Source organism: Balaenoptera borealis, assembly GCF_965194805.1.
Source record: "Balaenoptera borealis genome assembly, chromosome: 14".
Taxonomy (NCBI): Eukaryota; Metazoa; Chordata; class Mammalia; order Artiodactyla; family Balaenopteridae; genus Balaenoptera; species Balaenoptera borealis.
The window spans coordinates 55,113,346-55,139,188 of record NC_138875.1 but is presented as its reverse complement, the minus strand read 5'-3'; the positions used below and the strand labels follow the sequence as shown (position 1 = coordinate 55,139,188).

At 35.8% G+C, this 25,843-nt stretch overlaps 1 long non-coding RNA gene across 7 annotated transcripts in view; it reads right to left on the bottom strand.

The window, feature by feature from the left end:
• The window catches only part of LOC309610582, a 174,682-nt gene extending 154,349 nt beyond the window's left edge, over nucleotides 1-20,333 (bottom strand). For 3 of the 7 annotated variants that reach the window (XR_014234051.1, XR_014234052.1, XR_014234053.1), the window contains exon 1: nucleotides 11,380-18,522. This is a non-coding gene — a long non-coding RNA (uncharacterized lncRNA). The other 4 variants (XR_014234049.1, XR_014234050.1, XR_014234055.1 and 1 more) reach the window with 4 other exon arrangements.
• Between the last annotated feature and the right edge of the window lie 5,510 nt (nucleotides 20,334-25,843).

Below are 25,843 nucleotides of genomic sequence, written 5' to 3'. Positions count from 1 at the left end.
GGAGTTCCATACTCTTTGACATGTGGTCCCTAAATTTAGTATGATATTTCCTTTTAGTACACTGAAAAAGAACACTCTAATTTCCCTAAAAATCATTAAATCATCAAAAAATGTTTCAGTATGGCTCCAACTCTATAAAATCATCTGCTGTCCCTTGTTCATTCAGATGACAGCTCCATATAAACTGTTACATAAACAAACACACAAAAAATACCCACAGATTGCAGCTGAATATGCATTTGCTTTCTTGTTTCTAGATTTCTTTTCTGTTATTTTAGCCCAACTCATGGCTGTGGAGGTCAAAACCATCTGGCTTTATACTAAAGTATTTTTTTGTTACATCCCTAGACTAATTTATAGAGGCCATCTGTTAAGTTCTGACTGACACTAAAAAGTTAATGATTTAAAAATAAAACAACCAATTTTCAGTTCCAATGTGAAATTCCCAGTGCTCCTCATAGACTGACTATCAAGAGAAATAAATGACAGAAATTACATTAACGACCACCTGGTGTATTCTGGCCTTGCTTGATACCAGGGGCATATATTATCAAACTAAGAGAAATAGAATTTAGTAGATGTGCCATCTCACAGTTGAAGCTTATTTGATCTTATTATGTTAGGAAAATATCTTCTTTAAAACTCTTTCTATTGATCAAATGTCATTGAGAGGGTTTCTAGAAATTACTCATCAGACAAGAAAGAACATCTTATTTCTTTTTGTAAAGCATATTTTTAAAAAATTCTGTGATAAATTTCAGGGAAAGGAATGAAAATAAAGAAGAATACTGCTCCTCTTACACAGATGCAACCTCAGCTATGATATTTCTGAACAGAAGGCAGTTTAACAGGAAACAATGAAATATCTACTTTCCATCTACTAATCTAGGTGTATAATAAATAGTATTTCCCAAACTACTTTTCCAGACCATAGTGGTCTCAAAGTATCTCCATCAACTATCTTCAAAGTTTAAATATCTTAAACGAAATGGTATACTAGCCTAATAATAAGGCTGTTGAGTGGCATCAGATAATTGGACAGAAATTTATACTTAGACGTGGGTTGCAGTCATAACTCATACCTAAACCATGTTCTTGTCTTGGAAGCTAGCAGTAAGCAGAAGCTGAAGATGTTGGTGTAAAATGGAAGAAAGGGAGGTTATAATTTTTGGAGGCTGGTGAGAAAGCAATACTTGCTATGTTGTAATAGAAAGTTTGGCTACACCAACACCTGCAGATAACGTGAAAAATTGAAAGAAATCATGGATCTGGCTAGAAATTTTCAGGCAGACTATTTAAAGTGCCAAATGCTTCCTCTAGCTGTCTATGATTAAGCTCTGCATGGCTGCCTTCTCTTGTTTGGAGCTGTAAGTAACAACAACAACAAAAAACTTGCTTTTCTTCTGAGTGTCATTGTGTTGTGTCCTGTCATCAAGAGTCTAAATCGTATGAAAATGGGGGTCTGTCTGGCTCCACCTGGGATGGCTAGTCTCTGTGCCATGCGGTCTTAACATTTTCCAGCAAGCTAGCCCGAACTTGTTGCTATTATAGCGGCGGGATTCTGAGAGTCACAGCTGGCTTGAAACTGTCATATTGCCTCTTCCATTGCTTTCTGTTGGTTAAAGATGTCATAACATCACTCCATCTCAAGGGTTAGGGAAAAGAGTCCACATCTTGATGGGAGAAAGCTGCAAAGTCACGTTTCAAAGGCCATGGATAAGGAGGAGTTGAAGAATCGGGGCAATTTTGCAATCAATCAACAAAAGAGGTTTTGATTTTGGTAATTATCAAAACATCATTTAAAGGCATGTGTGATGAATAAGATAGCCCATCAATTTAGATAGTACCTTTCCAGGTTAACAAACAAACAAATAAACTGTCTGTGATTATGGCTTATGTACTTACATTGCCCATAATTGAGACAATTCCAAACCCCAAATATGTTTTGAGACTTAGCTATCTTGGTTTTATGAAAAATTTTTCAAGAATCTATTCTGCTTGCTACTTGCATTTTTCATAAAACTTTTGCAGAAATGAATTGTCATTGGTGATATATCTCACTGAAAATTGAAAATTACAACAGAAAATCAAAAACAATTATTAATGTATTGACCTCCTATACTCTGTACTGCATTACAAGGGGGTTATAGATACTTTATCAATAAATCAACAAATTTTACTTAAAGCTTTTTCTTTTAGTTCATTTTTCGTGTCTCTAATAACATTGAACACTGTGAAAAACTAATAGTTTATTGTTTTTTGTATGTGGAGGTGGAGCTAAGGTGCATGAAATTGAGTGAATCATTATCTGTTCAGGTCATACTAATGTCAGACTCTTTAGGGAATTATTTTATTATTTTTCATCCATTGTTCCCATCTCTTCCTATAATATAATATTGTGTGTGCATGTGCATGTGCATGTGTAGATAGATAGATAGGTAGGTAGGTAGATAGATCAATATTATATTCCTAGTGATTTTCTGGCTGTATATTTTTCAATTTATAAATATGATACCATAGTATAAATTCTATTGTTTCCTTCTTTTTTTACTCATCATTTTGTTTTTTGAGATCTAGTCATGTTTTTGTGTATAAATTTAACTCAGAAATTCTCATACCTTACCCCAAACAATGCTGTGATGAGTAATCAACCTCACTCTCCTAATGGAGAGTGAAAATTTAACAGAAATGGATACCCAGGGCCATGATTGCTAGGTACTGAGGTACATGTGGGGCAGTTATGTTCTCTTCTATTTTTCACTCTTGGTCTGCTCAGGCCACCATGATAAAATACCATAGATCGGGTGGCTTAAACAAGAGAAATTTATCTTCTCACCATTCTGGAGACTGGAAGTCCAAAATCAAGGTGCTGACAGAATTAGTGTCTAGTGAGAACTCTCCCCTTTGGGTAGCAGACATTTGTTTTCTCTGTGCTCACATGACCTCTCCTTTATGTGTGCACAGAGAAAGTGAGGGAGCTCTCTGTGTCTTTTCTTATAAGGACACTAATCCTATCAGATCAGGGCCCGACACTTATGACCACATCTAACCCTAATCACTTCCTTAGAGGTCCCATCTGTAGATACAAACACACTGTGGGTTAAGGCTTCAACATTATGAATTTAGTGGGTACACAAACATTCAGTCCATAACAGCTTTTACTTTGTATTATATTTACTATTCCCTCTGAAACAGTGTTTCAGTTTTAACAATATATTATATGGTCATGTTAGGTATATGCATATGTAAATTCTCTAAGTCTTGTTAAATTATGCTCTAAATACGCTATTGGACACTTCTACCAAAAGTAGATTCCTTGTTCCTCCACATTTTATAAGGAATTTTTATTACCTGATTTGTGATTTTTTGCCACTTTTACTTATTATGATAGGCATTTTGGAACTGAATATTATGTCCTTTAGTTTATAGTATAGTCATTTGTGACAATCTCCATTTAGAGCTGATAAATAAGGGTGTAATAGTATTAATAGTTTATTATCACAGATATTAATAGGAGCCCTACATGCAATAAATTGTTAATATACTATAGCAAGTTAACATTTGATAAATGAGCTCTATTCTCATCGTGTAAAATAGAAGAAAGATGCATTTTAATGGAACCAATATCTTGCAGTTGCATGATTTTTGAGCGAGGTACTTAACCTCTCTAAGCCTGTGATTTTGTACTCATCTGAGGGATATTAATAAATACCTGGTAGAGAGCATTAAATGAAATCACACAGAGAGAGCCAATGGGCTACATAGTAGGTCGTTCATAAATGTGAATTCTCTTCCTTCTGTCTGGAAAGTCTCTACTGACAGCAGGACAATGAATGACTTGACTTTTCAAGTCAAGTCATTCTGGCTCTTAATCTTTTTCTTCTGGCTCTTAATCCTCTGACTTTCATTTCCAGATTACTTTTTCTTCCTCTTAAGAAATTTTATTTTAGTTTTCAGCCTTCTCTTCAAAAGACATGGCTTTGATTCATGCTTGTTTTCTTCAATCCCAAAGCAACTTGAGGGGTTTAAGTCTCTTACAGTTGGGAGCTGAGAAAATGATAAGAAAAGAGCCACACTAAGTGCTCTGGAGGTGAGCTTCTCCTGGGGCGAAATCCTTTCTCAGCTGCAGAGTTTCATATCTGCATTGCTGTTTGGAAAAGCAGCTAGATCAAGCCTCCTTTGAAACACTGTTAAAAAGACATGGCTTTTGGTGAACCGGGTACTCTTCGTAGAGAAATGATCTGTGTCCCAGGAGGAGGAGGCAGCAGGAAAGGACAAGCAGGAGCTGGACGGGGATGGGGGTGTGGAGGGGATGGCTGACTGAAGCATTTGCTAGGGCGATACCTGCCACGAGCAGGGCAGGCTGCAGATGGGTTTCGGCAAAATGCCTTGTGCCCACCTGATGTCTTGGGTCTGGCCAGACTGTCAGCGAAATCTTACCATCTCTACCAGGTGCCTTTCAGGGATCTTTGGCACAGGGTCTATTTTGTCTTGTCAATTTTTATCCAAGTAAAGGATCTTTGCAATGACAGGCATAGTTGAAAGTTGACATATATCAATTTAGATAAACGATCAGTTTCAGAAAAGAAAAATTGATGGCTCCTATAGACCTAAGCAGGTAGCCAAATAGAGGAATATGGGCTTGTAGGGATATTGGTTTCAACATTAGTAACTGCTTTGCTTGCCTCAGTCTACTCAGTTCGTCCTCAGGCCCTGCCATGCTGACCCCACCAACTATCAAACCTTTGACATCAATCCTTTGCCAGCTTCTGAAAACACAACAGCATAGAAGAATAATAGTTATTTCCAACAACATGTACCTGTGAAGGCTTTTTGTTATTACTCTGCCTGAATGGAACACATATGTAACTTGTGGAGGTTAGGTCATGATTTAATGTATACACCCAAACTGTCTCTGTCCATGTTAGATAATTTTAAAACAATTAATTAATAAAGGACCACTTATGTAGTAAAGCTGGTGTAACAAGGTGGGTTGACATTAATTACTTAGTTGACTGATTATGAGGTTCTAGTAAAAATATATATATTAATAATATATTATATAATATATATGATACATATAATATATATTAATGTATATATCCTATACAGTTACAGTTTGGGATTTCTCTATTTAATTCTGTTCCTGCACATATTTGTTATAGCTACTTGTGAAAGACAGTAACTTTCTTTTAATAATCGCAGAAGCAAAGCTAGACATCATGACTATGAAAGAACCACAATTAAACTACCTTGTGTTTTCCTCTACATACATTTTGGATTTTGAAACTTTGAATGAATCAGCAGAGGACAGGTTAAAAATTGCTATGGTTTTAACTGCTTTCCTATTTTTTTCCTTTAACCAGATTGTCTGTTTATTAGAACTGATTGATTTGAATTGATGAGTTTTATCGATTTTTGCCATGCACAATTTAATTTAATCAAATTGCCTTGTTCCAAGATGTGAAAATGAGCTTTATTTTCTAATCCAATTAGGGGGAGCTTATACGATGTTGTTCACATAAGAACTGGAGAATAAGTAATTTGCTTGCCAGTAGCTGAAGCCAACAATATATAGAATACTCATGGTGCAATCCCAAATGGTACAAATACCTGTGCCTAAAAGTTTCTGAAATAATGCTATTTTTAGGGAATGGTGAATCATAAAAAATGACCAGCCAAAGTTATATGCACTAAGGAATTTGCACTACCATAGGGCCCAGGAATCTGAGTGGTGACTCAAGTTATAAGAGTCAGCCAGTCTGGGCCTCAGAGTCATAAAATCAGCCCTAATATTCTTTTTTTTTTTCTTACAATTTATATTATTTTTATTAAGGTTGGTTGAATCAGTGATATGGAAAAATGACTGTAAAGTTATAGGAGGATTTTTGACTATGCAAAGGGTCGGAGCCCCTAACCCTCTTGTTGTTCAAGGATCAACTTGTGTATACACACACACACACACACACACACACAGTTGTACAGCAGAAACTAACACAACATTATAAAGCAATTATACTCCAATACAGATGTTAAAAAAAAAAATAGATATAGTTGTAGGTCATCATATATAAACCACGTGGTAACCATACTTTAAAAACCTACACTAGATACACAAAAACTAGGGAGAAAGGAACACAAGCAAGCCCTAATATTCTTAAGGCTTCCAAAGGCATAACCTGGAGGAAATGTCCTTTTCCTGTCCTCCCACTCTGTACTCCCATACAAATCCCTTTCTAAAGCTGACCACATGTCTACTTTAATCTGATTTTGCTCATAGAAAAATGCCAGGTATTGCAGTGCTTGGGGAAAACCCCATTATGATAAAATCTATTACAGCATCCATTTTTATCTAGAGATTACAAGAGGGCAATTCTCTGTATGGTGCCAAATATTTCTGAAAATTTCTTTTCAGATTTTAGCTCAGCTTAGTTGTTGGGTAAAATATTGATTCACTATCAAACTGGTCTTGATTTATATGCTATTTTTAGTTAAACCCATACATAACTATGATCAATAAAGACAATTTTCCTAGGTTTTGTGTGAAGTCAATCTCACATAGTAGGTCAGTGAATCACAAGGAAACATCCTGAGTGTAAATATTTTTTCTCTAAATGAACAGATATTTAATATTGTGTAATAGTTTTTTCTTTATTTAATTTTCAAATGAAAAGACTCAGAAATTATAGTATCCATCTAATATTGTTATAGATATTAAATATAGATATTTACCATTTTGTTTAAGCATTTCTTAAAAACTTCTCAAACACCTTAATTTGCCATTGTTTTTTGCATTTCTCTTATTTGTGAGTGGAGCCGAGCATCTTTTCATCTAGTTAAGGGCCGCTTTTCTTTCTGTGATATGTCTATTTATAAATGATATCCTTAAACAAATTCATTAATGTTAAATGTTTGTCAGGATATAGAAATACAATGATTTCAGTACACTGACTTTTTTAGCCATCAGCCATGATAAACTTTATTTTTATTTCTCATAAGTAGTGTGTAGAGTCTCCAGAACTTTTGTATTGTCATTTGCAAACAATGACATTCTTGATTTTTTGTTTTTCTGGTTTGCTTCTATTCCTTACAATTTTGATTTATTCCTTTTGTCTTATTATAGCAGAAGAAATTCCAGCAATATGGTTAATGGGAGTGGAAAAGAATAAACCAATCAAAAAATGATACTGGGGTAACTGTTAGCATATGGAAAAGACTAGTTGGAAACCTATTTTGCCATAAATTAATAATTAATTCCAGATGGATGAAAGAGCTAATTGTGAGAAAAGTGAAATTGATAGAAGAAAATACAGAACAATATCTTTATGAACTTGGTCTAAGGAAGGTTTTTTTAAAGGATGTTGGAAAATATAATCCACATGAAAGAGAAAGTTAACTTTTTATATTAAAATGTAGAATTTCTCTGTATCCATGCACAAGAGGCTCCATGAGTGAAACAAATGAGAAAAGGTACCTGCACACCAGATCCATACAGAGAATTATTATTGTTGAGTGTCTATTATGTGCCAGGCATATGCAGAGTTCTAGGTACAGAGCAGTTAACAAAAGGGACAAAAATTCTTGTCCTCATGGAGCTGAACTTCTAGTCCTATAGTTGGTGTGATGTAAAATCAGGATTTGAACGTATTTCTGCCAACTCTAAAGGTCACGCCTTATGAAATAATAAATACACTGACATTGAACGTTTCTACATTACTTTATAAATATTGTGAGCTTGGTTAATATGGGTTCATCCCTGACCATTGGATCCACACTCTTAGAACAAAATCTGAACTTACAGAGAGCAAGCTCATGCTATGATGAATTCTTTAAAATAAAAGTAATCTTGAAAGAAGTCAACCTTTCCAGAAAATAACCAATCTTGTAATATATAGAGATAGAAATGTATCAGAAACTCCTGTAAATCAGTAAGAAAAAAACAATAGAAAAATATGCAAACTACAGGAATAGACAATTGACTTATAAAGAGAAAATATAAATGATCATTAAATATAAAACATACTTATCTCACTAGTAGTCAGGTAACTTGATATTCAAAGCAAAATGGGATATTAATTCTTACTCATTCAGTTGGTAAAACGTAAAGTCAGACAATTCAAACGTTGGAGAAGATGTGGAGCAATATGAATTCTTACACACTGATGAGAGTGCAAATTACACATCATCCTTGGGAGAGAGTAGATGGCTAATATCTAATAAAGCTGTAGCCACCTGTATCTTATGGTCCAACACATCCAATTCTACATGTATAGCCAGAGACATGTACATAAATGCTCATTGTAACACTGTTTATAATAGGAAAAACTGGAAAAAAGAGCAACTTAACTGTCCATTAAAAGAAAGATAGACAGTATGGTACTGGCACAAAAACAGAAATATAGATCAATGGACCAGGATAGAAAGCCCAGGGATAAACCCACGCACGTATGGTCACATTGTCTTTGATAAAGGAGGCAAGAATATCCAATGGAGAAAAGACAGCCTCTTCCATAAGTGGTGCTGGGAAAACTGGACAGCTCCATGTAAAAGAATGAAATTAGAACACTCCCTAACACCATACACAAAAATAAACTCAAAATGGATTAAAGACCTAAAAGTAAGGCCAGACACTATAAAACTCTTAGAGGAAAACATAGGCAGAACACTCTATGACATAAATCACAGCAAGATCCTTTTTTGACCCACCTCCTAGAGAAATGGAAATAAAAACAAAAAGAAACAAATGGGACCTAATGAAACTTAAAAGCTTTTGCACAAAAAAGGAAACCATAAACAAGACAAAAAGACAACCCTCAGAATGGGAGAAAATATTTGCAAACAAAGCAAGTGACAAAGGATTAATCTCCAAAATATACAAGTAGCTCATGCAGCTCAATATCAAAAAAACAAACAACCCAATTCAAAAATGGGCAAAAGATCTAAATAGACATTTTTCCAAAGAAGATATACAGATTGTCAACAAACACACGAAAGGATGCTCAACATCACTAATGATTAGAGAAATGCAAATCAAAACTACAATGAGGTATCACCTCACACCAGTCGGAATGGCCATCATCAAAATATCTGTAAACAGTAAATGCTGGAGAGAGTGTGGAGAAAAGGGAACCCTCTTGCACTGTTGGTGGGAATGTAAACTGATACAGCCACTATGGAGAACAGTATGGAGGTTCCTTAAAAAACTAAAAATAGAACTACCATACGACCCAGCAATCCCACTACTGGGCATATACCCTGAGAAAACCATAATTCAAAAAGAGTCATGTACCAAAATATTCATTGCAGTTCTATTTACAATAGCTAGGACATGGAAGCAACCTAAGTGTCCATCGACAGATGAATGGATAAAGAAGATGTGGCACATATATACAATGGACTATTACTTAGCCATAAAAAGAAATGAAATTGAGTTATTTGTAGTGAGGTGGATGGACTAAGAGACTGTCATACAGACCGAAGTAAGTCAGTAAGAGAAAAACAAATTCCATATGCTAACACATATATACGGAATCTAAAAAAAAAAAAAAAATTTGGTTCTGAAGAACCTAGGGGCAGGACAGGAATAAAGACACAGACGTAGAGACTGGACATGAGGACACGGAGAGGGGGAAGGGTGAGCTAGGACGAAGTGAGAGAGTGGCATGGACATATATACACTACCAAGTGTAAAGTAGATAGCTAGTGGGAAGCAGCTGCATAGCACAGGGAGATCAGCTTGGTGCTTTGTGTCCACCTAGAGGGGTGGGATAGGGAGGGTGGGAGGCAGGGAGACGCAAGAGGGAGGGGATATGGGGATATATGTATATGTATAGCTGATTCACTTTGTTATACAGCAGAAACTAGCACAACATTGTAAAGCAATTATACTCCAATGAAGATGTTAAAAAAAAAAAAAGAAAGATAGATATATACATTATACTCAATTCATCTAATGAAAAATAGGTAGCAATGATCATTGAATGGCCTGGCACTCTTTCTATCAACAAAGATAACTCTCACAAACATAATTTAGCACAAAGATATAAACTGGAAGAAGATGCATTCAGGTTCTATTTTGTGAATTTAAAAACATGTAAAACATTATTCTATATTGATTATGAATTCATACATATTTAGTAAATATATAAAAAAGTATGACAAACTCCAAATTATGACAGTGTTTTTCGTTTGAAAGAGGAAGGTAAATCCAACTGAAGTAGTGAATTAAAGAGGTTTCATGTGATTTTTAAAATTTTGTTTCTTAATCTGAGTAATAGGAATGTATATTTATACTTATATACATGTATAATTTATATCATTCTCTACACATGTTGAATGTCTAAAATATGTCATGGTATTTTAAACTTATAAAATAGTGGATTTCCCCTCAAATTTGTTTTCCTTTTTCTTTTCTCTTCCTAATACAGATGGATATTAATGTTGCCCTTGAAAAAAAACAGAACATACCCAAGGTTATCCAATGCAAAATTCACTGCTCCCTTTCAAAATAAACCATTTTATCCAAAAGAGAAGAGTAGTGATATATGTTCTGAAAGAATAATTTTATACCCATGCTATTAATCTCTAGTGTATAGCCAAACATATGGGAAATTTTTCAAAATACCCTTGGCTAAACCTCACAGGAGGCCTGTCAAGTAAAAAACCCAGGGATGGATTCTTGCTATAAATATGTTGAAAAACATATTCCCCAGGTGTCTCCAAGGTGGAATCCCAATTGTGAACAACTGATTAATGTGATCAACATCCAATTATGCAAAGTTAAATTACCTGTACTTAAAATCATCTTTGTGTGTATTTGAAGAAAGCTTTTTGCTGGACGCAACACCATGATTATGTTAAGGGCCATACATAGAAAGACCAGCCTAGAGAAATCAACATACTCTATGTATGCTTTTGTTCTTTTTCCTGCACTTCAGTGCCCTTTTTACACAGCAAAGTATGCATAGAATATACTTCAGAGACAATTCACCCTAAGAACAAGTGTGCTTTAGAATTAGAGTTTTTGGCAATTAATATCTCATTCTGAAAATACAACTATTGATTTATTGACCTTTTATTTGTCATTTTTAGTAGTGATTGATGACTTTGTTTTTCTAATTTTATGAATTGTAATTTCAGGGCCAGTAATAAAGCACTGATATATAATTTATGGTGAAAAAATAATCGGTAACCTCTCCACAAGGTGAATACATTTAAACCTCAGAAAACTTAGTTCACTTTCCCAGCCAAGTAAAAAATTAAGGAATAGAAAATAACGCATTTTAGCTTCATGTTAATCATGTAGAGTCACTAGAGGGACAAAACCCATTATCCTTTTCTTAACTAAGTTCATAGACTTTCAAAAGAACAGCTACTTACTCACATTCAGCCCAGAAGCGGTTTCACCATAAAGGTGATGGAAGTTTGTACCTAGTTGCACTTCAGCCTAAAAAAAAAAAAAAAAAATTCTCCTTTAGTCCTGTTTGATGTTCTGTGTTTTAAGAGCAAAAAATCCTCTTCACCGAAAGTCTTATCTTGTCAGTTAATTTTTTATTGCTGAATAGTTATATGTTTAAACAATGTTTCTTTGGGAGGCATTGTACATGGGCCCTTAGTGACATCAAATGCAAAATGACAGCAGGTGAGATGACACACATCCAACACGAATTGGGGGCGAGGTGTCATCCGTTCCTCCTAATAACTCTGAACTATAGTTTTGAACATCTTTCCAAAGGCGAGATGGGGAAAAAGAAGCATGTAAAGCCAATATCCTCCTTTGGGAGACACATATAATTTAGGGGAAGGAAAAGAAAGAAGTTTCCACAGAACAAAGACAATAACAACAATAACAACAACTATTGATAAAAGATAAATTGTCAGAATAAAAGGAGAACTGAGAAAGAGAAACGGCTCAGAAGTCACAAGAGTACCATCAACAAACAAGCATCGGGGTGAGAATGAAACAGCATCCACCACAAGTCGGCTACAGCCGAGGTGTTTCCTATGTATTCTATCAATTTATCATTATGTTATCTAACTGCCCTGTGTGGAAGGTAATTTTTTTCAACATATAGAGATTAAAATTTGGGTTTCGATAAGACTCTCAAAATCTGTTTAAATAAAAAATATAATGTGTCATTTCATTTATTCCTTCCATTCATGTGAGAAAAAAGGAAACACCAATAATCAAGTTCTGGCTTTTCAAAGAAAAGCCTCAAGTATTTATACCTTTGAGAAAACAGAGATATCCATTTAAATGTTATTTCAGGACACTATGTTATTAAGTAAAGCAATCAGTTGGAATTATACACCTCTTAGAGTTTAAGGGTTAATTTAATAAGACACAACAACAATATCAGAAGTTTGGGGGTTTTACAAAGTCTCCTTACTGGATTTAAACTTCTTAAGAACAATGTTTTGACGCAGAATATTATCTGTTTTTCTTGCAGAGGTAATATTTTGTCTTACTTTTTATAGCCTTTTTTTTTTTAATAGTCTTTTTTTTTTTTAAACCAGCAATTAGAAAGGCTTATATTTCAAGACTAAGAACTGGAATTTTACTGGTTAGCCCCAAGAGAAAAAGAGGATGTCTGGAAAACGCAACTCCTATGACATGGAAAGGAAAAGGTCAGAACAGGATAATTAAGAAATGGCATGTGGAGGGTGTAATACTTTAGATATGTATTGTCTTGCATCTATATAAGTACCACACAGTCAGCATCTGTAAGTGATAGAACTGTTTGGAGACCTATATCAGCCTGAAGCCAAGGCTTATGTTTCCTCAATCATCCTTTGGCCTCTCACATCCAAGGAGGTATTCAGTGGATATCACCCAGAGAATGTAAGATCAATGAAAAAAAAAAAGAGAGAGAAAGTGTCACAAATTTGGCACAGAGGAGACAATAGTGAGGAAAGAAGTTAGATTCATAACAAAGGGTAAACAGGAAAACAGTAGAAACTATAGTTTTATCAAAATGACCTAGTACAATAACTGAAAACACACCCCAAACCTAAGAAATGCTGGATATCATGTGAAAATTAATGCATAGCTGAGCTTGCAAGAAAGAAAGGAAAACACAAAGATGACAGAAATTAAGAAGAAATAAAGAAATGTGGAAAGTAAAATGAAGTGATAATGTAGCAGCCGTGGTCTTTATCCAGCTTGGGAAACCAAGGGCATGGATTTTAACTTTCTTTAGGAATAGATCTTGAGCGCACATGAGGTCAAGATTTGAAGCTGGGCCACCTTCAATAAAGTTAGGACTTTAAAGGGCTTGACACTCAGTAAAATGTTCACTAGGAAGAACTCTAGTCTTCACACAGGGTGATAACAAGAAGCTCCTTTGTCTCTGTGAGGGCTCTTGGTGAGAAAGATTAGTGCCCTGAGGAAATACAGAACTCGAGGCCCATGTCTCATATGGGTCTAAACTCAAATTTCTTATAGATAAGTAGAATGGAAAGCCCCATACCAAGGAATAATTTAAATATTTTTTCCTGAGTTGCTGATAGCCCAAGGGTTCCTAGAAGAACTACTTTCAAAACCCCTCTGAAGTAAAATACTCATAACTAAGACCACAAGGAATTCACAAATGAAAAAAAAAAGTTCACTGAAAATGAACCCAAAATAAAAAAATGAAGAACCAATCCACATATGAAACACTAGCAAAATCAAATCCTGGAACTTGAAGCACTAAAGGGGCATCGTTGTAAAAGAATAAAAATTCATGTTAAAAAATTATTGAAGAGTCAAAACCCTAAGAAATGGGTGATATATGAAATTGGACACCAGCTGAGGAGGTAGCTATTGAACTGGAAGTTAGACTTGAGAAAAATTAACAGAATGATGTGCAATGAATCAAAAAGATTTTTAAAATATAGAAAATATTTTAAAAAATATCATCCAGAAGCCTGGATGATAGGTTTTAACCCATTAATAGTAGCTTTTTAATGAAAAAGTAGAGTCTATGACTAAGAGTGAGAGCAAAAAAGGGAGAGAGATATTTGATAAGAAAAAGGTTTTTTTTCAGAAAATTCATGAAAGAAAAGAATCCTCAGATTCAAAACTATCAATATCAAGTAAGATAAAAGTAAGGAGAGTGAGGAAAAGCAAAAGTAAGAAAAAAATTCTTTAAAAGGAACTAAATTAAAAGAAAAATTTATCCAAAAAGGAATGATACTTTCATTGAATACAAGCTTCATAGTAGCAAAAACATATGAGAGAAGACACTCTCTCTTATGTGCTGAGAGAAAATTGTCCAACAAAAACTAAATATCCAACTAAATCATCATCCAAGAGTAAGGGTATATAGACAAATATAGATGGAGATAATTTACCCTTTTTGATCCTCACTGAAAGAATAAATAATGGATAGACTTCATGAAGAAGGCATTTGAATCCAGAGTGAGGGAGAGAAATGCCAGACACATGGGTAAACAAGGAGATAAACAAGCATTAACTGTGTAGCATAACAATACTTGTTACAGAAGGAGTTATATAATATCCTTCTTCTCCATCTGAATTGAAATACGTTGACAAATATTTTAAAGATTTGGGCAGATGGAGATCAAAACAACAGTTTTCATTAACCAGTATATCTTGGAATATATGGTTTAGGTGTAGAACTAGACCAGCTTGAAAATCTACTCTGAAACAAACTTACTCCTCAAAATGGTAGCCACTCCAAGATTTACAATCAGCCAAGAGCAACTGTACATTTTCAAGCAGCCTAAAGCCAAAAAGAAGAACAAGGAGCATATCAGACCATTCTCAACTCCTTCTCCCAAATTCACTAATCAGATGACTTACCACTTCTCTCGGAAGGTATATCAGCAAGATAAATAGAAGTTATGTGGCTGTAACAAATAATGCAGAAATCTCATTGGATTACAGTAAGAAGGCTCTATTTTTTTTGATCTTATAAAACCCACTGTTTTTCAGCTGTAGACCTACTCAATGACTTCACGCCTGGTCTCACTACTGGCTGATGGAGAGGTGCCTCTTCGGCTGAGAAGGCAAATAAATGCAAACCGCATGATTGCTCTTCCACTGAGAAGCTGCACAAGTCATACCTATTTATATTCCATTGGCTAAAATTTCACACAGCCAAACTTGATCTGAACAAATACAAATCCTACCAAAGGAGGAATGAGTGAGGGGGTAAGGCAAGAAACACCCCCATAGTGTCATTCTGTCCACATGGAAAGAAGGAGCCAGAAGAAGATAATAGTGAAATTTTATATGCATGTTGATGTGTGGGGAGGCAGGTGGTTATAAAGCAAGATGAGATTAATGTTCCATAGAGCTACCATGACTCTGCAATCCCACCCCTGGGCATAAACCCGGAGAAAACCATATTTCAAAAAGATACATGCACCCTAGTGTTCACTGCAGCACTGTTCACAATAGTCAAGACATGGAAGCCACCTAAGTGTCCATCGACAGATGAACGGATAAAGAAGAAGTGGTGTGTATATATGTGTATATATATATATATATACACACACACACACACACACAATAGAATACTACTCAGCCATTAAAAAAAAGAATAAAATAATGTCATTTGTAGCAATGTAGATGGACCTAGAGATTATAATATTAGGTGAAATAAGTCAGACAGTGAAAGACAAATATCATATAATATCACTTATATGTGGAACCTAAAATATGACAGAAATGAACATATCTATGAGAGTTTGGGATTGACATATACACACTACTCTATGTAAAATAGATATCCAACAAGGACCTACTGTATAGCACAGGGAACTATACTCAATATTTTGTAATAACCTAAAAGGGAAAAGAATCTGAAAAAAAAAAATATATATATATATGTGTGTGTGTAACTGAATCACTTTGCTGTACACCTGAAATTAACACAACATTGTAAATCAACTATACTTCAATAAAAAAAGAACACATTATACATTTTAAATACGTGCAGTTCATTGTATTAATATTTCAATTACTTCAATAAAGCTGCAAAAATTCTGCTTCCTACAATTAATACACATTTTTCTCTTGCACACATGGAACATTCTGAAAATTGATCATATTTTTGGACAAAAAGCAATTCTCAATATGTTTCAAAAATAGGTATTATACAGGCCATGTATTCTGATCTTAATGTAATAATGATAGAAACCAATTACAAAGAGATAAATTTAAAAACTCATACCTAAGAAATTAAAAACATAATTCTAAGAAATTCATGGTTCAAAGATGAGTCATAATAGATGAGTCATAATATTCAAAACTGAATAATTCATAGAATACTGCCTTTGTTAGTTTCCTATTGCTGCTGTAACAAATTGAAAAAGCTTGGTGGCTTAAAACAGCATGAATTATTATCTTACTATTTTGTATGTCAGAAGTCTGAAATGGGTCTTAGCTAAAATCTGTGTCAGAGGGCTGCATTCCCTCCTGGAGGCTCTAGGAGAGACTCTGTTCCCTTGCTTTGTCCAGTTCCTGGAGGTCACCTGCATTCATTCATTCATGACCCCCTTCCACCCTCAAAGCCAGAAATGGCCGGTTGAGTCATTTTCATATTGCATAACCTGATTCTGACTTTCTCTCTCTTTCACTTACGAGGAGCTTTGCAATTATGTTGGGATTAGCCACTTGGCTAATCTAGAGTAATCTTCACAACTCAGGGTCAGTTAATTAGCAAACTTAATTCCATCTGCCATGTAAACTTCCCCTTGCTCTGTAATATAATATATTCACAGGTTCTAGGGACTAGAATGTGGATGCACCACCTTTGGTGGGGGGCAGGGAGCACTATTCTGCCTACCCCACAGCCAAAGTATTAACTTGAGGGGAAAGTATAGACTTTAAAGTACAGACTATAAAGAAGAAAGGTTAAATTTTGAGGTAAGCCTCCATCTTAAGACAGAAAAAGAAAACCAGAAAAAGCCAAATAAATGATGAAAGGAATATTTATGACAAGGGAAAAACAATTAATGAGACAGGACACATAAATGTTACAGAAGATCACAAAAGCCAAGCTACTTCTTGAAAAGAATAATAAAAATTAAAACAAAGTCTCTTGCACATTAAATCTAGAAAAATGAACCACTCAAATTAACATTAAAGAAATGAGGAATACATAATTGATTAAAAATACAGCATAAAATGAAAAATTTTAATCGATAATTTCAAAACTAACTGTTTTTATAAAAAATACAACTTGTTAAAACTGGCTCAGGAACACATTTTTTAAAACCATAAACCTATAATCATTAAAGAAATTGAATCAGTACTGAGAAAACCTACCACCCTCATGAACACACTGTAATGTTCTAGGCCCATAAAAATTTTAAAAGCAAGTTCTACTAAATCTTCAAGGAACAGAGAATTTTCAGAGAATTGAAAAATAGGCAATATCCCTCAAACTCATTTTATTAGGCCAGTGAAATTTTGGCACTCAAATCAGAGAAGTCTTTAGAAAAAGGAAATTTAGAGTACAGTTCACTTCTTAAAAATTAATATAGATACAAAAATCTGTATCAAAACACTAAAGCAATGTATGAAATCATAGAATGTATTGAAAACTTTGTGTTTCACAGGAAAGCAAACAGTATAACGTTAGAATCTCTAAGTCATTAATAGATGCGGAAGAAAATATAACACCCTTTTATGATCCAAACTTAGCTAGAAATAGAAGGCAGCTTATTTAATATGACAAATGATGTCCAGTAGACCTACAGTAAATAGCATACTTAAACATTTATAACACAGAAAAATAAAACCATAATAAACCAAATTATTCCTCTAAAATTCTCAAAAGAAAAAAATACTCACTATTAAGACTTTATTCAACACATATCGGTAGTCCTTTCAAGTGCAAAAAGACAAGACAAAGAAATATAAAAGTATTGGAAAGAAAGAAAAGGTTATTATTTACTGACAATCTGATTGCCTTCATAGAAAACCCAAGAGATTCCACAGATAAATTAACACTATTGTTAAGTGCCAGATAGAAGACCAAAAAATAAAAATCCAATAGCAGCAAATATTTAGACAATTTATAAAGAACATGTAATTAAAAAAAAAAAAGAACATTAACAGAGGAACAGAGCCAAGTCAGTGTCTATGAACGTCTAATTAAAAATGAATAAGATCAGGTGACGAGGCAAGATGGCGGAAGAGTAAGACGTGGAGATCACCTTCCTTCCCACAGATACAGTAGAAATACATCTACACGTGGAACTGCTCCTACAGAACACCCACTGAACGCTGGCAGAAGACGTCAGACCTCCCAAAAGGCAAGAAAATCCCCACGTACTTGGGTAGGGCAAAAGAAAAAAGAAATAACAGAGACAAAAGAATAGGGACGGCACCTGCACCAGTGGGAGGGAGCTGTGAAGGAGGAAAGATTTCCACGCACTAGGAGGCCCCTTCGCGGACGGAGACTGCAGGTGGCAGAGGGGGGAAGCTTCAGAGCCACGGAGGAGAGCACAGCCACAGGGATGCGGAGGGCAAAGCGGAGAGGTTCCCGCACAGAGGATGGGTGCCGACCAGCACTCACCAGCGCGAGAGGCTTGTCTGCTCAGCCGCTGGGGCGGGCGGGGCTGGGAGCTGAGGCTCGGGCTTCTGTGCTAGCCGGGAGGGAGTCCGGGAAAAAGTCTGCAGCTGCCAAAGAGGCAAGAGACTTTTTCTTGCCGCTTTGTTTCGTGGCGCGCAAGGAGAGGGGATTCAGAGCGCCGCCTAAACGAGCTCCAGAGACTGGCGCGAGCCACGGTTATCAGCGCGGACCCCAGAGGTGGGCGCGAGCCGCGGCTATCAGCTCAGACCCCAGAGACGGGCAGGAGATGCTAGGGCTGCTGCTGTCATACCAGGAAGCCTGTGTGCGAGCACAGGTCACTCTCCACACCGCCCCTCCCGGGAGCCTGTGCAGCCCGCCACTGCCAGGCTCCCTTGATCCGGGCACAACTTCCCCGGGAGAACGCACGGCACGTCTCAGGCTGCTGCAACGTCACGCCGGCCTCTGCCGCCGCAGGCTCGCCCCGCCTCCTCCGTACCGCTCCCTCCCACTGTCCTGAGTGAGCCAGAGCCCCTGAAGCAGCTGCTCCTTTAACCCCATTGTGTCTGGGTGGGGAATGGACGCCCTCAGGCGACCTACATGCAGAGGCGGGTCCAAATCCAAAGCTGAACCCCGGGAGCTGTGCGAACAAAGAAGAGAAAGGGAAATCTCTCCCAGCAGCCTCAAAAGCAGCGGATTAAAGCTCCACAAACAACTTTATGTGCCTGCATCTGTTGAATACCTGAATAGACAACAAATCATCCCAAATTCAAGAGGTGGACTTTGGGAGCAGTATATATTAATTTTTCCCCTTTTCCTTTTTTTGTGAGTGTATATGTGTATGCTTCTGGGTGAGATTTTGTCTGTATAGCTTTGCTTTCACCATTAGTCCTAGGGTTAGGTCCATCCGTTTTTTGTTTTTTGTTTTTTTACTTAAAAAAAATTTATTTTCCTAATAAATGTTTTCTTAATAATGTTTTCCTTATTTCCTATTTTTAGAAATTAAAAAAAAAATTTTTAATAAGTTTTTTCATATTTTTTATTTTTAAAAATTAAAATTTTTTTCCTTAATAAATTTTTTCTTAATTTTTTTCTTAAGTTTTATTATAAAAAATTAATAAATCTATTTTTAAAAATTAAAAAAATTTTTTTCTTAATAAATTTATTCTTAATTTTTTTTCTTATTTTTTATTGTAATAGTTTTATTTTATTTTATCCTCTTCAATGTGATACATCATATTAACAAACTGAAGGAGAAAAACCATATGATCATCTCAATAGATGCAGAGAAAGCTTTCGACAAAATTCAACACCCATTTATGATAAAAGCCCTGCAGAAAGTAGGCATAGAGGGAACTTTCCTCAACATAATAAAGGCCATATATGACAAACCCACAGCCAACATCATCCTCAATGGTGAAAAACTGAAACCATTTCCACTAAGATCAGGAACAAGACAAGGTTGCCCACTCTCACCACTATTATTCAACATAGTTTTGGAAGTGTTAGCCACAGCAATCAGAGAAGACAAAGAAATAAAAGGAATCCAAATCGGAAAAGAAGAAGTAAAGCTGTCACTGTTTGCAGATGACATGATACTATACATAGAGAATCCTAAAGATGCCACCAGAAAACTACTAGAGCTAATCAATGAATTTGGTAAAGTAGCAGGATACAAAATTAATTCACAGAAATCTCTTGCATTCCTATACACTAATGATGAAAAATCTGAAAGTGAAATTAAGAAAACACTCCCGTTTACCATTGCAACAAAAAGAATAAAATATATAGGAATAAACCTACCTAAGGAGACAAAAGGTCTGTATGCAGAAAATTATAAGACACTGATGAAAGAAATTAAAGATGATGCAAATAGATGGAGAGATATACCATGTTCTTGGATTGGAAGAATCAACATTGTGAAAATGACTCTACTACCAAAGCAATCTACAGATTCAATGCAATCCCTATCAAACTACCACTGGCATTTTTCACAGAACTAGAACAAAAAATTTCACAATTTGTATGGAGACACAAAAGACCCTGAATAGCCAAAGCAATCTTGAGAACGAAAAATGGAGCTGGAGGAATCAGGCTCCCTGAATTCAGACTATATTACAAAGCTACAGTAATCAAGACAGTTTGGTACTGGCACAAAAACAGAAATATAGATCAATGGAACAGGATAGAAAGCCCAGAGATAAACCCACGCACATATGGTCACCTTATCTTTGATAAAGGAGGCAAGCATATACAGTGGAGAAAAGACAGCCTCTGCAATAAGTGCTGCTGGGAAAATTGGACAGGTACATGTAAAAGTATGAAATTAGAACACTCCCTGACACCATACACAAAAATAAACTCAAAATGTATTAAAGACCTAAGTGTAAGGCCAGACACTATCAAACTCTTAGAGGAAAACATAGGTAGAACACTCTATGACATAAATCACAGCAAGATCCTTTTTGACCCAGCCCCTAGAGAAATGGAAATAAAAACACAAATAAACAAATGGGACCTAATGAAAGTTAAAAGCTTTGGCACAGCAAAGGAAACCATAAACAAGATGAAAAGACAACACTCAGAATGGGAGAAAATATTTGCAAATGAAGCAACTGACAAAGGATCAATCTCCAAGATTTACAAGCAGCTCATGCAGCTCAATAACAAAAAAACAAACAACCCAATCCAAAAATGGGCAGAAGACCTAAATAGACATTTCTCCAAAGAAGATATACAGATGGTCAATAGACACATGAAAGAATGCTCAACATCACTAATCATTAGAGAAATGCAAATCAAAACTACAATGAGGTATCATCTCACACCGGTCAGAATGGCCATCATCAAAAAATCTACAAACAATAAATGCTGGAGAGGGTGTGGAGAAAAGGGAACACTCTTGCACTGTTGGTGGGAATGTAAATTGATACAGCCACTATGGAGAACAGTATGGAGGTTCCTTAAAAAACTAAAAATAGAACTACCATACGACCCAGCAATCCCACTACTGGGCATATACCCTGAGAAAACCATAATTCAAAAAGAGTCATGTACCAAAATGTTCATTGCAGCTCTATTTACAATAGCCAGGACATGGAAGCAACCTAAGTGTCCATCGACAGATGAATGAATAAAGAAGATGTGGCACATATATACAAGGGAATATTACTCAGCCATAAAAAGAAATGAAATGGAGGTATTTGTAATGAGGTGGATGGAGTTAGAGTCTGTCATACAGAGTGAAGTAAGTCAGAAAGAGAAAAACAAATACAGTATGCTAACACATATATACGGAATCTAAGGAAAAAAAAAAAAAAGGCCATGAAGAACCTAGTGGCAAGACGGGAATAAAGACACAGACCTACTAGAGAATGGACTTGAGGATATGGGGAGGGGGAGGGGTGAGATGTGACAGGGTGAGAGAGTGTCATGGACATATATACACTACCAAATGTAAAACAGATAGCTAGTGGGAAGCAGCCGCATAGCACAGGGAGATCAGCTCCGTGCTTTGTGACCACCTAGAGGGGTGGGATGGGGAGGGTGGGAGGGAGGGAGATGCAAGAGGGAAGAGATATGGGAACATATGTATTTGTATAACTGATTCACTTTGTTATAAAGCAGAAACTAACACACCATTGTAAAGCAATTATACTCCAATAAAGATGTTTAAAGAAAAAAAAAAAGGTAAATGAAATTCACTTGAAAAACAAATATTAAAAAAATGTGGTTAGATTTCCAAGGGTTCCAGCTGAATTTAAATGTCCTCCTCAAATCACATAAGACCTATATTAAATTTAACAAGGGAGACTTTTGTAAGTAATTTCTGCAATTATTAACTCTCAAAGGCATTCCATTTGCCTATATGAATTCATGTTACATGATTGCTGGAGAGGATGGAGACACTGAGAAAAAGATGTTGTTCTGATGCTTTACAATATGCTGGAGATTTTGTAATATATCAAAATTGTGTGTGCCCACTGACACTGTTAAATAAATGTGATCTGTATAATATTTTCCTGAAAAAAAATGAATAAGATCTGTATAGGAATATGTATAAAACTTTACTGTGGAACATAAATGAGGACTTATAGAGTCAATGTGCTCATATATTGGAAGACCCACGCTTACAAAGACGACAATCTGCCAGAATTAATTGGTAAATTCAGTGTTTCAAATAAAAATCCCCACCACATTTGAGAAACTTAAAGATGAGTTTAAAAATTTTATGCAAAAATAAACAGCCATGAAGGTACAAGAAAATTAGGAAGAATGTGAAGAATAAAAGAGGATGTGTCCTTCCATATTTGAACCTTCCCTTTGATATTAATGCAGCAATAGAAGAATACATCAATGGACCAGAACTGATAACCTGAAAGAGAAATTCTCAAAAGAAGCTCTTGGAATATGACAAAGGAAGCATTAAAAATCAGTGGGCAGAAGCAATCTACAGATTCAGCGCAGTCCCTATCAAACTACCAATGGCTTTTTTCACAGAACTAGAAAAAAAATTGCACAATTTGTCTGGAAATACAAAACACTCTGAATAGCAAAAGCAATCTTGAGAAAGAAAAACAACAGAGCTGGAGGAATCAGGCTCCCTGACTTCAGACTATACTACCAACCTACAGTAATCAAGACAGCATGATACTGGCACAAAAACAGAAATATAGACCAATGGAACAGGATAGAAAGCCCAGAGATAAACCCACGCACATATGGTCACCATATATTTGAAAAAGGAGGCAAGAAAATACAATGGAGAAAAGGCAGCCTCTTCAATAAGTGGTGCTGGGAAAACTGGACAGCTACATGTAAAAGAATGAAATTAGAACACTTCCTAACACCATACACAAAAATAAACTCAAAATGGATTACAGACCTAAATGTAAGGCCAGACACTATCAAACTCTTAGAGGAAACATAGGCAGAACACTCTTTGACATAAATCACAGCAAGATCCTTTTTGACCCACCTCCTAGAGAAATGGAAATAAAAACAAAAATAAACAAATGGGACCTAATGAAACTTAAAAGTTTTTGCACAGCAAAGGAAACTATAAATAAGACGAAAAGACAACCCTCAGAATGGGAGAAAATATTTGTAAATGAAGCAACTGACAAAGGATTAATCTCCAAAATATACAAGCAGCTCATGCAGCTCAATATCAAAAAAAACAAACAACCCAATCCAAAAATGGGCAGATCTAAATAGACATTTTTCCAAAGAAGATATACAGATTACCAACTAACACATGAAAGGATGCTCAACATCACTAATCATTAGAGAAATGCAAATCAAAACTACAATGAGGTATCAACTCACACCAGTCAGAATGGCCATCTTCAAAAAATCTACAAACAATAAATGCTGGAGAGGGTGTGGAGAAAAGGGAACCCTCTTGCACTGTTGGTGGGAATGTAAATTGATATAGCCACTATGGAGAACAGTATGGAGGTTCCTTAAAAAATTAAAAATAGAACTACCATTACGACCCAGCAATCCCACTACTGGGCATATACCCTGAGAAAACCATAATTCAAAAAGAGTCATGTACAGGAATAAAGATGCAGACGTAGAGAATGGACTTGAGGACACAGGGAGGAGGAAGGGTAAGTTGGGATGAAGTGAGAGAGTGGCATGAACATATATACACTACCAAATGTAAAATAGATAGCTAGTAGGAAGCAGCCACATAGCACAGGGAGATCAGCTCCATGCTCTGTGACCACCTAGAGGGGTGGGATAGAGAGGGTAGGAGGGAGACGCAAGAGGAAGGAGATATGGGGATATATTTATATTTACAGCTGATTCACATTGTTATAAAGCAGAAACTAACACACCATTGTAAAGTAATTATACTCCAATAAAGACGTTAAAAAAATAATAAAATGTAAAAAAAAGAGTCATGTACCACAATGTTCATTGCAGCACTATTTACGATAGCCAGGACATGGAAGCAACCTAAGTGTCCATTGACAGATGAATGGATAAAGAAGGTGTGGCACATATATACAATGGACTATTACTCAGCCATAAAAAGAAATGAAATTGAGTTATTTGAAGTGAGGTGGATGGACCTAGAGACTGTCATACAGAGTGAAGTAAGTCAGAAAGAGAAAAACAAATACCCTATGCTAACACATATATATGGAATCTAAAAGAAAAAAAAAATGGTTCTGATGATCCTAGCCGCAGGACAGGAATAAAGATGCAGACACAGAGAATGGACTTAAGGACACGGGGAGGGGGGAAGGTAAGCTGGGACGAAGTGAGAGAGTGGCATGGACATACGTACACTACTAAATATAAAATAGATAGCTAGTGGGAAGGAGCTGCATAGCACGGGGAGATCAGCTCCATGCTTTGTGACCACTTAGAGGGGTGGGATAGAGGAGGTGGGAGGAAGACATAAGAGGGAAGGGATATGGGGATATATGTATACATATAGGTGATTCACTTTGTTATACAGCAGAAACTAACACAACACTGTAAAGCAATTATACTCCAATAAAGATGTTAAAAAAAAAAAAATCAGTGGGCAGGATGGGCAATTCAACAAGATAAATAACTATCCATATGGGTAAAAGATAAAATTAGATGAATGCTTAACTGCCCTTCAAAAAACAATAATTAACTTTGGTTAAATACTAGAAAGTTATATTAGTTTCCTAGGGCTGCTATAATAAAGTACCACAAACAGGGAGACTTAAAAACATGGAAATGTATTGCCTCACATTTCTGGAGGTAGAAATCTAAAATCAAGGTATGGACAGGGCTGTGCTCCATCTGAAGCCTGTAGGGGAATCCTTCCTTGCCTCTTCCTAGCTTCTGGTGGTTTGCCAGCAATCTTTGACACTCTTTGGCTATCAGATGCAGCCCTCCTATCTTCCATCTTCACAGGGCATTCTCCCTGTGTGTCTTCGTACCATCTTCTCTCAATGAATGGTGACTATATATAGTTAACAATGCCAGTTTTGTGTATTTGAACATTGTTAAAAGAGTAGATCTTAAAAGTTCTCTTCACAAGAAAAAAGGTGTAACAATGTGAGGTGATGCATTTTAACTAACATTGTGGTAATTATTTTGCCATATATATACATATATAAAATTGTTTCATTGTACACATTAAACTAATACAATATTATGTGTGATTATATTTCAAAAAAACTGGGGGGAAAAGTACTCTTTTCAAGAAAACTTTAATTAAGTAAATGGTTCTTCAAAATCTGTCGCTAAATAGTACATCTCTCTAATTCTTAACAGTCTGGGGAAAGAAGTGGTCTTTGGCTTTTTGGCATAGTGTAATAGTC